The sequence below is a fragment of the Cavia porcellus genome, unplaced genomic scaffold (assembly GCF_034190915.1).
Source record: "Cavia porcellus strain 051 isolate PalLab524CR breed Dunkin Hartley unplaced genomic scaffold, mCavPor4.1 scaffold_26, whole genome shotgun sequence".
Lineage (NCBI taxonomy): Eukaryota > Metazoa > Chordata > Mammalia > Rodentia > Caviidae > Cavia > Cavia porcellus.
This window is the reverse complement of record NW_026947509.1, coordinates 2,956,460-2,970,309: the sequence shown is the minus strand read 5'-3', so window position 1 is coordinate 2,970,309 and position 13,850 is coordinate 2,956,460. Positions and strand designations below refer to the sequence as shown.

General features: G+C 38.7%; 1 pseudogene; it reads left to right on the top strand.

Moving 5' to 3' along the window:
- Window positions 1-6,071: 6,071 nt before the first annotated feature.
- LOC100722203 (CCAAT/enhancer-binding protein gamma-like) lies at window positions 6,072-11,388 on the top strand (annotated as a pseudogene).
- Window positions 11,389-13,850: the final 2,462 nt, after the last annotated feature.

Genomic DNA, 13,850 nt, shown 5'->3' with positions numbered 1-13,850 from the left:
AATCAGTCAAAACAAGATCTTGGGAGTATTACAGGACTTCAAAACAAGTTAATAGGAGATCGACAAGAGTTACTATTATATATCCTAATTTTTTAAATTTTTCCCTTAATTAAAATAAACATAAGAAATAGCTAAATAATTTTTTTAAAGAATAGTAGTTACCACAGTGTCTGTCTTTTTCCTTAAAATATTTGGATAAAACTTCATATACTATAGCTTCAAATATTTCCATATCAAGAAGCCCAGAATAAAGCCTTTCTAATTAATAAGTGAAAATTTTATAAGGCTTCAAGGCCACATAATGGGGAATCATGATTATCACATATTTTTATATATTTGAATCATTACTTACATTAGGGAAACTATTCGGTATTCATACATGCGAGATTGATTTATTTCACTTATGAGTATGGTCTCAAGCTGCGCCCATTTATTGATAAATATCTCAATGTGATCCTTTTTTATAGCTGAATAATACTCCATTGTATAGAAATACCACAACTTTTTTATCCATTCCTCAGTTGATGGACACTTGGGTTGTTTCCAAGATCTGGCGATTACAAATTGTGCTGCTATAAACATAGGTGCACATATATCCCTGTGGTATGATGCTTTCAGTTCTTCTGGGAATATGCCTAGAAGTGGAATAGCTGGAATAAATGGGATTTCCAGTCCCAACTTTTTGAGAAACCTCCAGACAGACCCCCACAAAGGCTGTACCAGTCTACACTCCCACCAACAGTGCAGGAGAGTTCCTTTTTCCCCACAGCCTCTCCAGCATTTGTTGTTGTTGGTTTTCTTGATCCTGGCCATTCTTTCAGGAGTGAGATGGTATCTCAGTGTGGTTTTAATTTGCATTTCTCTAATGACCAATGATGATGAGCATTTTTTCATGTATTTATTTGCCATTTGCACTTCTTCATCTGAGAATTGCGTATTCATCTCAGATGCCCATTTTTGGATTGGATCTTTGAATTTTGGAGGTCTGAGTTTTTTAAATTCTTTATATGTTTTAGACAAGAGTCCCTTGTCTGAGAGAGAGTTCACTAAAATCTTTTCCCAGTTTGTGCGTTTTCTTTTCACTATGCTGGAGATTTCTTTTGACATGCAGAAACTTTTTAATAAGAAGTGGTCCCAGTTATTGATTCTGGGAAGTATTTCCCGTGCAGGTTGAGTCTTGTTCATGAATTCTCTACCTACTCCTATGTCTCCAAGGTTTCTACCCAATTTGTCTTCCAATAGATTTAGCGTTTCTGTTTTAATATTCAGATCTTTGACCCATTTAGATTTTAATTTAGTACATGGTGATAGACATGGGTCTAGCTTTAGTTTTCGGCAAATGGAGAGCCAGTTTTTCCAGCACTATTTATTAAAGAGACTGTCGTTCTTCCAGTGAACCTGCTTGGCTCCTTTATCAAAAATAAGGTGGTTGAGTGTGTTTGTAGTTGTTGTTGTATCTTTTAATATATTCCATTGATCTTCGGCTCTGTTTTGATTCCAATACCATGTTGATTTTACTACTGTTGCTTTGTAGTATAATTTCAAGTCAGGGATTGTGATGCCTCCTGCTTTGTCTTTGCTGCTTAGAATTGCTTTTGCAATTCTAGGTCTCTTCTGGTTCCAGATGAAATTTAGGAGTGATTTCTCTAGATCTATAAGGTATGTTGATGGTATTTCTATTGGGATTGCATTGAATCTGTATAAGAGTTTTGGGAGAATGGACATCTTCACAATGTTTGTTCTTCCTATCCATGAGCAAGGGATGTCTTTCCATTTTCTGAGATCATCTTCAATTTCCTTTTTCAGTGTATTATAGTTTTCACTGTATAAGTCTTTCACTTCTTTCGTTAGAGTAATTCCTAAATATTTTATTTTTTTGCTTGCTAATGTGAATAGTCCAGTTTCCCTTATTTCCCTCTCTGTGATTTTGTTGTTTGTGTATAGGAATGCTATTGATTTCTGGGTATTGATTTTGTATCCAGCCACATTACTGAATTTATTTATTGTATCTAAGAGTCTTTCAATGGAGCTTAGGGGGTCTTCTATGTAGAGTATCATGTCATCTGCAAACAATGACAACTTAACTTCTTCTTTTCCTATCTTTACCCCTTTTATTTCTCTTTCTTGCCTAATTGCTCTGGCTAGTACTTCCAGTACTATATTAAATAGGAGTGGTGATAAAGGACATCCTTGTCTTGTGCCTGATTTTAAAGTAAAGGCTTTCAATTTTTGGCCATTTAGTATGATGCTGGCTGTTGGTTTTTCATAAATGGCCTTTATTATATTGAGGTAAAGACCATCTATTCCAATTTTCTGTAGAGTTTTTATCATGAATAAATGTTGGACCTTATCGAAGGCTTTTTCTGCATCTATAGAAATGATCATGTGATTCTTATTTTTGGCTTTATTGATATGGTGGATTACATTTATTGATTTGCGTATGTTGAACCATCCTTGCATTTCTGGGATGAATCCCACTTGGTCATGGTGTATAATCTTCTTGATGATTTGCTGGATCCTATTTGCCAATATTTTATTGAGGATTTTTTCATCTGTGTTTATTTGGGAGATCGGTCTATAGTTCTCTTTTTTAGTTGGGTCTTTCTCAGGTTTTGGTTACTAGAGTGATATTTGCTTCCAGGAATGACTTAGGAAGGATTGCTTCCCTTTCAATTTCATTGAATAGTTTGAGGAGTGTCAGCATTAGGTCTTCTTTATATTTCTTGTAGAATTCTGCAGTGAATCCATCTGGGCCTGGGCTCTTCTTGGTGGGTAAGGACTTAATTACATTTTCAATTTCAGTAACCGAGATTGGGTTATTCAACAATTTTACATCCTCTTGATCTAGCTTTGGCACTTCATATGCTTCTAAGAATCTGTCTATTTCTTCTGTGTTATCAAACTTTTGAGAGTAGAGGTTTTCGAAATAGGTGTTGATGATCTTCTGTATTTCTATTGGGTCTGTAGTGACTTCTCCTTTTTCATTTCTTATTGCATGAATTTGAGCTTTTTCTTCCCTTTTTTAAATAAGGTTGGCTAGGGCTTATCGATTTTATTTATTCTTTCAAAGAACCAACTCTTTGATTTGTTGATCCTTTGGATTGTTTTCTTAGTCTCTATTGCATTGATTTCTGCTCTGATTTTTATAATTTCCTCTCTTCTTTTGGCTTTGGGCTTGACTTGCTCTTCTTTTTCTAGCTGTTTGAGGTGTAGCATCAAGTTATTTATTTGTATTCATTCTGTTTTCCTGATGTGGGAACTCAGTGCAATAAATTTTCCTCTTAGGACGGCTTTCATTGCATCCCACAGATTCTGGTAAGTTGTATCTGCATTTTCATTTTCTTTTAGGTATTGTTTGATTTCTTCTTTAATTTCTTCTGTGACCCACTGATTACTCAAGAATGTGTTATTCAGTTTCCATGTGTTTGTGGGATTTTTGCAGTATCTTTTATCATTAATTTCTAATTTCAGAGCGCTGTGATCCGATAACATGCAAGGGATGATTTCAGCTCTTTTGCACTTGTTTAAATATGTTCTGTGAGCTAATATATGGTCTATTTTCGAAAATGATCCATGTACTGCTGAGAAGAATGTGTATTCTGATATTGTTGGGTGGAACATTCTGTATATGTCTATCAAACCCATTTGTTCACAGGTATGATTCAGTTCTGTTATTTCTTTACTCATTTTCTGTCTGGTCGATCTGTCCCTTGGTGTCAATGGCATATTAAGGTCTCCTGTTACAATTGTGTTCCTGATAATTTGAGTTTTCATTTCTGTTAATAATTGTTTTATATAACTGGGCGCTGTGGAGTGTGGTGTGTATATATTTAAGATAGTTATCTCTTCCTCTTAGAGTTTTCCCCTTACGAGTATGTAGTGTCCTTCTTTATCTTTTATGGTCATTGTTGGTTTAAAGTTCACGTTGTCTGCAAACAGAATGGCTACTCCTGCCTTTTTTTGGATTCCTGCTGCATGAAGAATTGTTTTCCATCCTTTGACTTTCAGTCTGTGAGTATCCTTCTGGGTTAGATGGGTTTCCTTTAAACAGCATATGGTTGGAGTTTGTTTCTTGATCCATTCTGCTAGTCTGTTTCTTTTGGTTGGTGCATTGAGACCATTTACATTAATGGTTATTACTGTTAAATATTGGTTAATTGTAGGAATCTTATCTCTCTGCTGTTGCATCTTTATCTTTCTGTTCTGTTTACTTATTTGCTTTGCTTAGTGGTTTTTTCCTTTGTGTATCTAAACTGTCTTTCAATATTTTTTGCAGGGTTGGTTTGGTGTTCATGAAGTTCTTCAGCTGTTCTTTGTCATGGAAGTATCGCATTTCACCATCTATTTTAAATGATAGTTTTGCAGGATATATCAGTCTAGGTTAGAAATCATTTTGCTTTAGGATTTGGAATACTTCACTCCATGCTCTTCTTGCTTTATTGTTTGTGCTGAGAAGTCTGCTGTGATTCTGATAGGTTTTCCTTTATAAGTGATCTATGTTTTCTCTCTGACAGCTTTTAATAATCTATTCTTGTGTCGGATTTCTGGGATGGTGATTATTATATGTCTAGGTGTAGTTTTATTTTGGTTATGACTATTTGGAGTTCTATATGCTTCACTGATCCTGATGTCAGTTTCTGATCTCATGCTTGGGAAGTTTTCAGCTATTGCTTCTCTAAATATCCTCTTGATATCCTTTATGTTGTCTCCTTCTTTTTTCATTAATCCCTATCATTCTTATGTTATTCTTCTTTGCATCATCTTGCAGTTGTTGAATTGTTGTTTCCTGATTCCTTGTTATTTTTAAAAGATCTTTCCTTTCCTGTTCACTAGCTGCAATCCTGTCTTCGAGGTCTGAAATTCTATCTTCACTTTCATTAAGGCAGTTTTTACAACTTTCAGTGGAGTTTTTTATTTCCTGTATATCTCTGTGCATCTGCATTATGTATTCTGTTTGTGTCTTATATTGCTCATCTAGGGATTCTATCTTTTTGTTTAGTTCCTCCAATTTTTTATCTGTGTTTTCTTTAGATATATTTAGAATCTCTTTCATTTCTTTTATCATTTCTTCTTTTATCTGGGATATTATTTCGAGTTTGAATTTCTTTAAAGCTTCCTGGAGTTGCTTGTCAACTTCAGTAGCTATTGTGTCTGATATATGAGAAGGATGGGATATATTTTCTTCTAAATACATTCCTCCTAGGGTTTCCTGAGATGGGCTGGAGGTTTGAGGTTGTAATTTGGTCTTTCGTTTTGTCATTTTCCTATATTTCTGTGTTTCAAGTGTTATTTGAAAGCCTCCTCAGGATCTGTTGAAAATCCCCTTCTATGTTTGGAGCTACTGAGACTCTGGCACCACTCTACCCCAGGCCATTGGGCCTGCAGAACCAATGGCCCTCCTCTGCTTGTTCAGAACTCCGCGGTTCCAGACAAGCTGGGCCTCAGGGACACTGTGCGCCCACCTGCCCCTTGGTAGATCCACAGCTCTTGAATCGCAGCCGGGTTAGGGTACTCACCACAGGCCACAGTGCCTCAGGAGCCTGTGATCCCTCCCTGCTTGCAGAGATATCCACAGTCCTCTAGACAAGGGAAGGGGCTTCTGCAGGCACTCTGGATCCGCCCAGCTCCTCCTCTGCACGCCGATGGCTAGGCGCGGCTGGGCACAGGCCGAGGTGCCTCAGGAACCTGGGATCCCTCTCTGCTTGCAGAAATATTCACTCCTCCAGACAAAGGAAGGGGCTTCTGCAGGCACTCCGGATCCGCCCAGCTCCTCCTCTGCATGCAGGTGGCTAGGCGCGGCTGGGCTCGGGGGATAGTGTAGGCCCGCCCACCCGGTGAGCTCCACAGACCTCCAGGTGTAGCCGGGATGGGGAGGCGGCAGTAATGGCGTCTAACCCACTGCTCCACTTCACTGCACCCAGAAGCCTGGGGGGTCCGGAACAGTCTGAGATTTGGGCAGGCTGTGCTGGCCACTCACCACAGGCCGAGGTGCCTCAGGAACCTGGGATCCCTCCCTGCTTGCAGAAATATTCATTCCTCCAGCAATCTTGTAAATCTTGTAAACAGCCCAGATGACAATCAACTTCAGCGTTAACAGCAGCTGGACAGCATTGGTGAAAGGCTTGGGAGTTGGCAGGTCCAGCAGGCTGAGAGCTCGCAAGAACAGGAGGTAGGAGAAGGTCCAGGCGAGGGCCAGGGTGTGGCAGGAGCTGCCTTCTTAAAGAGGAAGCTGATGGGGATGGCGAGGAGGATCACCATGAGGTAGGTGCGCTCTTTGGGAACACATTCCATGGGCGAGAGACAGCAGCTAAGGAGCCTCCCGGCATGCAGGTGCGGAAACAAGACATCAATACCTATTTCAAAAACCTCTACTTTCATAGGTTTGATAACACAGAAGAAATGGACAGATTCCTGGAACATATGAAGTACAAAACTGAGTCAAGAAGATGTAAAACTGCTGAATAACCCAATTTCTATCAATGAAATTGAAAATGTAATTAAGTCCTTACCTACAAAGACGAGCTCAGGCCTAGATGGTTTCACTGCAGAATTGTACAAGAAATACAAAGAAGACCTAATGCTGACACTCCTCAAGCTCTTCAATGAAATCACAAGGGAAGCAATCCTTCCTAATTCATTCCTGGAAGCAAGTATTACTTTAGTACCAAAACCTGACAAAGACCCAACTAAAAAAGAGAACTACACGCCAATCTCCCTAATGCAAAAATCCTGAATAAAATATTGGCAAACAAATGCAGCAAATTATCAAGAAGATTATACACCATAACCAAGTGGGACTCATCCCAGGCATGTAGGAATGGTTCAACATATATATCAATAAATGTAATGCATCACATCAGTAAAGCCAAAAGTTAGAATCACATGATCATTTTTATAGATTCAGAAAAAGCTTTTGATAAAGTTCAACACTCATTCATGATAAGAACCTTATAGAAAATAGGAATAGATTGTCTTTACCTCAATATGATAAAGGCCATATGTGACAAACCAACAGCCAGCATCATATTAAATGGCCAAAAACTGAAAGCCTTTACCTTAAAATCAGGCACAAGAGAACGATGTCTCTTATTGCCACTCCTATTCAACATAGTACTGGAAATACTAGCCAGAGAAATTAGACAAGAGTGAGAAATAAAAGGGGTAAAGATAGGAAAAGTAGAAGTTAAAATATTATTTGCAGATTACATGATATTCTACAAAGAAGATCCCCAAAACTCCATTGAAAGACTCCTAGATATAATAAATTCAGCAATATAGCTGGATACAAAATCAATACTCAAAAATCAACAGCATTTCTACACACTAACAACAAAATCACTGAGAAAGAAATAAGAGAAGCCACACCCTTCACACTAGCATCCAAAAAAGTGAAATACTTAGGAATTAATCTCATGAAAGAAGTAAAAGATCTATACAGGGAAAATTATAATGCCCTGAAACAAGAAATCAAAGAGGATCTCAGAAAATAGGAAGACATCACTTGTTCATGGATAGGAAGATTAAATATTGTGAAAATGGTCATTCTCCAAAAACTGTTATACAGATTCAATGCAATCCCAATGAAAATACCATCAACATATCTCATAGATCTAGAGAAAATACCCCTAAAATTCATCTGGAACCAGAAGAGACCTAGAATAGCAAAGGCCATTCTAAGCAGCACAGGCAAGGCAGGAGGCATCACAATCCATGACTTGAGGTTATGCTACAAGGCTACTGTGATAAAATCAACATGGTACTGGAATAAAAACAGATCTGAAGGTCAATAGAATAGATTAGAAAATACAACCACAACTACAAACATACTCCTCCACCTTATCTTTGATAAAGGGTCCAAAAATGTTCACTGGAAGAATGACAGTCTCTACTAAAAGGTGCTGGAAAAACTGGCTCTCCATATGCTGAAGACTAAGACTAGACCCATGCCTGTCACCATGCACTAAAACTAAAATCTAAATGGATAAAAGATATGAATATTAAAACAGAAACACTAAATCTGTTGGATGAAAAATTAGGTGAAAACCTTGGAGACATAGGAGTATGTAGAGAATTCATGAACAGGCATCAAACCACATGGAAATACTTCCCAGAATCAATAACTGAGATCACATCTTATTAAAAAGTTTCTGCACGTCAAAAGAAATCTCCAGCATAGTGAAAAGAAAGCACACAAACTGGGAAAAAAACTTAGTGAACTCTCCTTCAAGCAAAGGCCCTCTGTCTAAAACATATGAAGAACTAAAAAAATCAGACCCCCAAAATTCAAAGACCCAATCCAAAAATGGACATCTGACATAATACACAGTTCTCAAAGAAATACAAATGGCAAATACATACATGAAAAAATGTGCATTGTCATTAGTCATTAGAGAAATGCAAATTAAAACAACCCTGAGATTCTATTTCACTACAGAAAAAATGGCCAGGATCAAGAAAATTACCAGCAATTGCTGGAGAGGCTGCACTGTTGGTGGGAGTGTAGTCTGGTGTAACCACTGTGGAGGTCAGCCTGAAGATTTGTCAAAAAGCTGGGATTGGAAGTCTCATTTGATACAGCTATTCCACTTCTAGGCACCTTCCCAGGCAAACCGAAAACATCTTACCACGGTGATTTATGTGCACCCATGTTTATAGTAGCACAATTTGTAATAGCCAGATCTTAGAAACAACTTAAGTGTCCATCAACTGAAGAATGAATAAAAATGTTATGGTATTTTTATACAGTGGAGTACTACTCAGCTATAAAGAATTGAGATATTTATAAGTAAATGGATGCAACTTGAGACTATACTCATAAGCAAAATAAATCAAAGTCACATGTATAAATATCATATTGTCTCCCTGGTGTAAGAAATGGTAAGAGTACGTAAGAGTTTATGGTAATCATGATTCCCCATTACAATGCTTTGAAACCTTATAATGTTTTCATTCATTAGCTGGAATGATTTTATCCTGGTTTGTTTGATTTTATTGTCTGTGATGGTATGAACAGCTATTTTGAAGAAATCAAGACATTATAATAGCCATTGCTGATTTAATATCATCTTGCTTTAAAGTTCTACCATGCTTTTGTTCTTCTGTTTCCATTGGTTCTATCATGTTGTGTCCAATTGGATTTTATTATGTGAAATAGTATAAACAAGGTTTTTATGGACAATGAGATAATATAGTAGTCATTGTTCATTTTCTTTTATTTGGTCCTGAATGCCCTGTAACACTTTCATTCCTTTGAGTGGTTTTATACTATTTTGTTATGTTTGATACTATTGTATAGGATGGTATGCTCAACTATTTCAAAAAAAGGACATTATGCTAGTTACTGTTAATTATGGGTTGTCTTGTGGTGAAATACTGTGGTGTTTACATTGTTCTGTTCTGATCTGCTTTGTTTATGTCCTCTGTTGTCTTACTCTTTTTAAAATAAAAAAATTAAAAAAAAAAGAAATCTTGGGCCCTGGAACTGCACCCACACCTGAAAGCTTCACACAGCGGGACCTGCTGTCTCACACTTCTGGAGGCTGACAGCAAGGTGGCAGCAGGGCTGGCTCTTCCTATGGCTGCAATGAAAGGGCCTGTCCAGGTCCCTGTCCCAACATCCCAGAGATCCATCTTCATCCTCTGTGGCTGCATCCAGCCCCCACTCCAACACATGAGTCTTTGGGCAGCACTGACTCCCCCCAGTCTCACATTCCCTACTTACACCCACAGCAATCCTGTCTCCAAGTAAGGTCACTTTCTGAAATGGGGCAAGTACTTCCTCACCTCAGCTTTGGGAGAATTCATTTCAGCCTGCAATGGAGGCCACAGGGAAATTCTGATATTTAAATCACATTTCCAGAGCACGTGGCTGGCTTTTGGGGGAAAGATAAACAAAACCTTAAGCACTAGGACAGATGATATTGCATTTGCACATTGGTTGCTTTAACGCTGAGGGTAACAGTGGCTGGCCCTTTGCAACTCTGTGGATTTGCTCTGCATTTTCTGCACCAAATTCCTTTCTATCCCATTTAGATTTTATTAGTTCATATTTGCAGCACATAATGATTCCCTTCCCCTGTGGAGAGTTGGCACATGGACACAGCACATCTTAGTTCCCTTTTCATCCCCTTCCCCCTCCTCTCCCTCTGTCATCCCTCTGTCTCTTTGTCCTCTTCCCATTTGCAAAAGGGCTGTCTCACTATTCCCTGTTCGCTGTCTTTTAATTTGCTCTGTACTTATATTGTAAGTTTGTTATCAGAAACCATGTGATAGGTAAGCTTTTGTGTTTATTTCATTAAACCTTACGAGCTCAAGTGCATCCATTTTCCTACAAATGACTCATCCGTCTTTCTTTGTGGCAGAGTAGTACTCCATTGTGTGTAAATACTACATTTTCTCGGGCGGGCGCGCGCCATCTCGGCGAGGAGGGGAAGCCGGTGGCCGCGGCGGCGGAACGGGCGGAGGCTGCGGGTTTCGCAATCATCGCTCCTCCTCGCTGACTCGCGGGCTGGGAGGCCTGGGTCTGCTCCGGCCACGCCGTGCGTGGCCTCTCGGAGTGGAGGCCACCTGGGGGCGGGCGGGCTGGAGGCGCAGGTGCATGTGAAGATTTTTTTTTTTTTTTTGGCAGTTTAGTGAGGAAGCGATTGATCACCTTGCTCTCATTTTTGCCTGATCTGTGTTGGCAAGAGCAAGTGCCCAAATGAGCAAGATAGTGCAGCACAGCGGTGCTCCAGGAGTGAACGGAGTAAGTGTTATTCACACGCAGGCACAGGCCAGCGGCCTGCAGCAGGTTCCTCAGCTGGTGCCTGCTGGCCCCGGAGGAGGAGGCAAAGCTGCGGCTCCAAGCAAGCAGAGCAAGCAGAGTTCACCCACGGATGGAAATAGTGATGAGGATCGGCAGCGCCGAGAGAGGAACAACATGGCTGTGAAAAAAAGCCGATTGAAAAGCAAGCAGAAAGCACAAGATACGCTGCAGAGGGTAAATCAGCTCAAAGAAGAGAACGAACGGTTGGAAGCAAAAATTAAATTGCTGACAAAGGAATTAAGTGTACTGAAAGATTTGTTTCTTGAGCATGCACACAACCTTGCAGACAACGTGCAGCCCATTAGCACTGAAAATACTACAACAAATTCTGATGCTGCAGGACAGTAGACCTCATCCTTCCAGACTTCCGCAGCTGTGACTTGAACATTGCAAGTGTGACCACCTGCACCACTCAGATGTTCATGGCTGAATGTTGTCCCTTTCATTACTCAAAGATCCGTTGGAGACTGTTTTCTAGGATCAGCACTGAAGAGTTGACTAGCTGTGTCATTTAAATATCTGACTTTAAACGATGTGGATTTTTGTGGAAATTGAAAAACAAAAATTTTTAAGGTATATGGTAAAATAAAAAAACATATCCTGGACCTTAATGTTCTTAATAAATCCTAACTTCCCAAGCAATATTTCTGTTGAGGAATGGGAATCAGGTCATGCAGAAGGTTCTCCGTTTTAATAGATGTAAGTATTGGATTAGGAAAAGTTGAATTCCATCTGTGTTAATGTTATTTGTGATTTTATTCTAAATTATCCTAGGACATAGAAACTAATCATTTTGGAGCGATTTTCGATTTTAAAAAAACTCCATCATATCTTAAAGGCAATATGCATTTAAATGGCTTAACAATAGAATTTAAAAAGTTAAGCATATTAGGATTATGATTTAGGGATACCTTTAGGTATTGGATTGGTATTATGTCCTAAAAAAATTCATTTGTGTACCAGAATTTTAGTTTTTGCAGATGCTAATAAGCCTTTTTTTTTTGAATCATTTTGAAAGTCAAGTTAGTAAATAAAATGTCTTAACCATTAGACACCATAAGTTACTGATTATGATTTGGAATATTAAATGAGCTTGTAGTTTCTTCTGTGTTTCAAATAAATTGCTACAGGGCCATGACTTTTAAAAGGCAAAAATTTATTGTGAAAAAAAATATTATGAAGTATCATTTTGGGATTTAATCTTAACCCAATAAATTACTAGAAAAATATATCAACTCTATGCCATCTCCCAACAATAGTCTAAGAAAACTTGAAAGTATAAGGTTTTAACCTTTTAATTTATTTTGCTTAAATACATCTGTTTGTGTTTTTTGTTGTTGTTTTTTTTTTCTGTGATAATTCTTTTAGTTAGTGGGCTGTTCTTGCAGACTTTCATGTACCACTGCTTCAAAGTTTAGAGCTTTGGGAATTGTGGAGTGATTATTGGTTCATTATATGCTTTTATGTCCCATAAATTATTTTTGAAAGAAAATGATAGTAAAACTCAGGATATTGACATTTATTTTTATGGTGACAAAAATGGCAATCACTAATGTTAGGCGTCTCTAGAGTTGGTGTTACATCACTGTTGGTAGTTTAGATCGTATGTGTTAACTTTGTCTTTGAGCCTGATTCTAGCTCAAGTTAGTTGGCTTCTGTGCATTGTTTTGTGCCTGGGATGGTGACTAGACAGTCGGACCCGTTTAAAGTTTGTGTTACTAGGTTTCGTATTTGAATATGATCATTTCTGGCCACACTGCTATTTTCTACTAGGACTTGGATAATGTAACTCAATTTGCACCCTGGGTTTGATGGGAAGTGTGCTGACTGCGCTGTTCTCCTGTGCAGAAGACCACACCGTGCAGGCAGCTCAGCAGAGATTTTTAGGGCTATAGGTTCCTTGCATATGTGATTGGAGCCAGGCATTGTTCCATGAAATGCTTCTCTGTGGGGGCTGTTGACTCCCCATAAAACCAGGCAATGGTTGGTTTTTTTCTTATTTTATGTTAGGGTCCAGCAGCAGTTTACTTTGATCAGTCTATTCATAGAAGTTGTTAGATACTCAGATAACTAGGGCTTACCAACAGAGACCCACTGAATCTAGTAGCTTACTGGTGTTATATAATTAACTTAATGGGAGCTGTAGTTAGGCCACTTGGACCTTTGAACATCTGTAATAGGTGTTACAGTTTAATCCCTTATTTAAAAAAAATACTATATTTTCTCTATCCACTCACCTGTGTATGGACAGATACACAGATTGGTTGTTTCCAAGATTTAGTTATTATGAGTGTGCTGCTGTAAAGTACACATGTATAACTGAAATGAGTAGATATTTCTCTGAAGAAGTAAAAGAGGCTAATAAATATATTAAAGTGTTCAGCATAACTGACTGTAAGAGAAATGCCAAATAGAGTAATATTGAGATTCCATCTTTCTCCAGAAAGATTGGTTGTCATGAAGAAATCAAATAGGAACAAATCCTGGTGAGGCTGGGGGGAAAGGAATCCCTCTCCATCAGTCATAGGAATGTAATCTGGTACAATCACCATGGAAGTCAGTGTGGAGATTCCTCAGAAGCCTAAAAGTAGAAATTCCATTTGATCCAGCTGTTCCCTTTCTGGGCATCTTCTGCAGAGAGCTAACGGTGTCGTTTTACAGGGGCACATACCTTAGTTCGTTTTGCAGAGGTGCTAGCCTAATTTCTTGTCACTGGTTGTTACCATGAAGAATGTGTATGCGCCCCACAAAGCCACCATAAGTTCCTTTCAGAGTGGTGAGCTTCATGATTAAAGCAGCTCTTTCCTGCTGCCCATGTCTGTTTCTTTCCATGTTTATCCTGGCTGTTGTAATTGGCCGCTCCTTTTCTTTCCTTGGTGGTCTCATAGAGCCCTCTAATTTTTAAAGCCAGAGCTTTGAAGCCCTTAATAAAATGGGGAAAGTCCTCTAAATTTTAGCAACTTGGAAGGCTGAGTTGGGTGAGTGAAAGGGGTGAGTCCAGCCCGATAAAGTATCAAGATCCTGTTTCAGATTAAAAGCAGAAAAA